The 4,275-nt window shown below is 35.5% G+C and overlaps 1 long non-coding RNA gene across 1 annotated transcript; it reads left to right on the top strand.

The window, feature by feature from the left end:
- Window positions 1-1,225: 1,225 nt before the first annotated feature.
- On the top strand, window positions 1,226-3,616 carry LOC111365413. The gene is made up of 2 exons (XR_002697432.1): window positions 1,226-1,591; window positions 3,156-3,616. It is a non-coding gene; the product is annotated as an uncharacterized LOC111365413 (long non-coding RNA).
- The last annotated feature ends 659 nt before the right edge of the window (window positions 3,617-4,275 follow it).

A 4,275-nucleotide genomic window follows, 5' to 3' on the forward strand; every position in this document is an offset into this window, starting at 1 on the left:
AGATTTTTTAATAATTGCGTGGGGAGTGACCTGAGCCCTCGAAGTCACACACAAATGTCATATTTCCCACCACTTGGGCACTTTATTGAATCTGATTATTTCTTTCACATTTTATATTTATGCTATAATATATAACAATTTCTCCCAAAAAAATTTAAAAAAATTAAAAAAAAATCATTTTGTTACTGTCGTCTATGTACTGTTGCCTCGTTGCTCAAAATCCACATAATACCTAAAGCCTAGTCCATTAAAACCCCATGTTTATTCTAATGAGGAAATTACAAGTTTTCAGGCATTTCAAGATCACAGTGCAAAAATCGGGTGAAAAAGTTTTTATTTATTTATTTAGAATTCAGGTATTGATTTAACTAATAATATTAATATAAAATATATCAACCCCAATTCTAAGCCCTAAAATTCAAATTCTCTCTATCTTCTCTCCTTTCTTTAGCTGTCGTCGAAAACGTCGCCACACCACATTGCTGTTACCACCACAGTCGACGTCACACCAACCACCTCACCATTTCTACCACACCACTCATCACACCCACCAAAAGAATCCCCAAACCCATAGCCGTAGCCGCCGTCTACTCCATCGTCTCTCCCACATGGCCACCGATTCCATCATCTCTCTCTCTCTCCAATGGGATGTACACAACGATATCAACCCCACAATGTACACTTAACATTATTCTATTTTCAAATACATTTTTCTCTCTTGTTTTTAATCAAGCGTTTTTCAATAAAATAATATCACAAGCAAACTTATAATTATTCTTTATTTTTTAACAATACATTATTCATCAATTTATTATTCCAAAATGCTTTTATACATTAAAATGAGGCTAAAACAGCTCTTAGCCCTTGTTTGACATTATTTTAAGGGAAATAATATATTTTTAAATTGTGATTGATGGAGAATATTTGGTTAAAAATTAAGAAATAAATTTGGATTTACGTGTAATATTATTTTATCAAAAATAAATTTTGAAAAGAATATGGCTCAAACAAAGACTTAAACCTTTTACCTATCAACTTATTATTGACTTACAATATTTGTACAACGATTTTTGATACTTTGTTTGACACTTGCATTGTTGTCAAGTGTTAATAGGATGAAGAAATTGTTTAAAATTTAAACTGTTTAATAGAATAATATAACGTAACAAAATGTAAACTATAGTGTACATGTAGCAAAATTGATAAAAAGTATAATCCAAACAGAGCAGCATAGAGAATAATTCGCGAATGAAAATTGAGATCCCTATTTGGATATGACTTTGGCCTTCCTGATATCTTCTCATGTAAACAAGTTTCCAGTTTTCAATTCAAAAACCCTACAAAATGATTAGTCGTGGTTTGATCCGATAAACGGGTACAGAGTACGATAGCCAAATCCGAGAATCGTCAATTGAAGTAGAATCAATCAGATTAGTCAGATGGCGCTGACGAATTTCATACTGACGGTGGTTGGAGTCAGCGCGGTGGTATTGCTGATGAGAAGCGATGTGAAACAATCTGCTTCCGTTTTCCGCCGTAACGTTCGTCACATTCGCAACTGGCTCGAAGAAGAGTCAGCAACTGCAGCCAAGTACGGTCTCCAACCACTAATTCACTTGTATTTATCTTTTAATATACTTTTTGTTCCTATTGAATATGAATGATTTTAAAATTATTTTCTGTATACACATCATAAAACCAAAGTTTCTACTGTATTATTTTGTCAGTTTGATTGCATGACTCGTTTGCCGGGCCTTGCACTCAAGCTTCAAGCCATCAACTTTGGTTGTAATTTTGAGACACCTATGCAACTTATAATAGACATGAAAAGTGGTTAGTTTCCCCAAATCATTGACGTGGTTTCTTCATTGAAACATTTGACTGTAGCGGTGAGGATCATACAAGTTCATATTCTGCAACTTACTCCACAAACCCTATTGAGGATAGGTGTCTGATAAATCCGTTTTGCATCTCCATACTTGTAAATGATTGAGGATGAGTACAGTATCATAAGATTTTGCATCATTTAGCACGAGTTTGTTGTTCGTTTGGTTTCAAGATTTTAGCCTTTGACAAATTTAGATGAGGGAGAAGAATTTTCCGATGTGCTATATCTTAATACCTTTTTTTAAATGCAGATTAATAAGAAATTTACAGTTGAACAGCTGGATAGGACATATAATGATATAATTTTTAGTTGTTTGTCAGACATTCATGGAGGTATTATGGATGGGGTAGTAGATGCATAGAGATGAAGTTAAAATGAGGTATACTGTGGTCAATTTGGTATTGTTGATCACAAGTTTGCTTTTATTTCTTCAATGTCATCCTTTATTCTGCAAACATATCATTTTTAGGTGCCAAAAACTGCAATATACCTCATGATTCGCCAAAGGCTAATGTGTATGGAACAATGGAACATTGTGAAGATAAGTGTAGAATTTGTCTAATTTAATTGTTAGATCAATATTTGTTCAGCCTCTTGACTGAACCATGTCTTGCTTGTAATAGATTGAAGTCAAAGTGGATGTATTTAGCATGATGATTGCTCTTTGACTTCTGTTTGTGCTATGATGAGCACCAGATATGGTTAAAGGGCCTAACTCTAACTAAAGATGATCTTCACTCTCTTCACTAATCAATTTTTAAATTCCAAGCCGTTTATATGGCTAGGGGTAGTCTTATTTAGCTGATCTTTGAAATCTTCTATGATTTTTCAAAAGGTGAGGAATCTATCAGTTTCAGCATTTTGCTTTATTGCTAGCTTGATAAGATACACATGGCCCAAATACATTGTTCTGTCTCTATAACAAATTGTTCTCCATCAACCCAGCTCTCGTTCCTGTTCTTACCCTTCAACACTACTCTGCTCTTTGGAAAATCAAATTCTCATATTAATATTGATAGGAATGCAATTTAGATTTCAAGTTCTATTTGCCTCTAATGATGGCAAAATCTTTATATAAAATCCTTCTTGAGTGGATTACTGGTTTCTAATCTCTGGCAGATGGTCTCAGATCTTCCTTGTGACTTTTGAGCAAACTTTCTTTGTATGGAATTAGTGGTTCCCAATTCTTTTACTAATTCCAGGCTACCATGATCCCAGTTTTCTTCCTGTCAACCTAAATTCGGACTATGCATGTTTCTCATTGCAGGGAAATGGAGAAGGCAAAACCAAAAGAGATACCAGGGAAAGATATTCCCAAAGATGACAAGCACTAAATGTGATACCTGCACAAGGAACTGCACCAGTAGGAAGTTTTCTTTGTGAGATTTTAGTTGCACAAGGAGCTGTAAAATGGGTCTGGTCGGTGGCCCAGATCACCCAATTTTTCTAATTTCTTAAAAGTAGAATAAAATAGGGTTGCATGGGCTGCAGGCCAAGATAGTCAACCTTCTATCCCTTGTGCCTATAGTTGTAGGTATTTTATATAGAATTGTGTTTTATTCTTGGTTCTTTTCTATTCTAGAGTGCTATGTCCTGTTTCTTCTAATGCTCTTTTGGGTTCTCCCCACCCTTGCTTTAAGGTAGCTGATCAATGCAGATATTTTACCCTCCACTTGAACACTTGATTTAACAAGAAATGGAATGTCAAGAACTAGAACATTTATCTTATTTTGTTAATGGCACGCATTTTAACATATATGACTGCATTCCTGGCCTAACTATATTATGAATGAATTTTTGGACGTCCTGATTGAGACCGTTCTTCCAGAGTTAATGAAGATACAGCACCGTGAATGATTTATTGCTGCCGCACTCCTGCCAAATATGATCCATATGCTGCAGCTCCTTAATATGGTCCTCTTCCAGCACCCATTAAAGAGGTCAGAAATATGATGGAACCTTCAGAGTTTGATCCTGTATTCTTCAACCAACAGCTTCGAAAGGGTACCGCACAGCAGTGAAATTAATCTCAGGTGATCTTTTTGAACTCGTCTTCAATTAGATGCACAGGACTTTGCATCTTTCTTGTTTTGCAAATTGTATATATTATGACCCCTGTTTTCCGGGCGAAAACAAGAGAATTCTCTAGAGATCCAGGTTTATTTTGAACCCATTTCCAGAGATTAATGTCCCAATCACTTGACTTGCTTTACTATACGCTGAATCTTGGTAAGGTACCTGGATAACAAACATTTAACTCACTAAATCTTTGGTGGTTTTCTAAGCTCTAAATTAATTGAAAAGAGAGAGAATAACACTTTCCAGGAGATAATGGAATATAGTTACAGAAGCATTGAACCCCCCCCCCCCCCCCCCCCCCCCCCACC

This window comes from Olea europaea, chromosome 17, assembly GCF_002742605.1.
Source record: "Olea europaea var. sylvestris chromosome 17, O_europaea_v1, whole genome shotgun sequence".
Classification (NCBI taxonomy): domain Eukaryota; kingdom Viridiplantae; phylum Streptophyta; class Magnoliopsida; order Lamiales; family Oleaceae; genus Olea; species Olea europaea.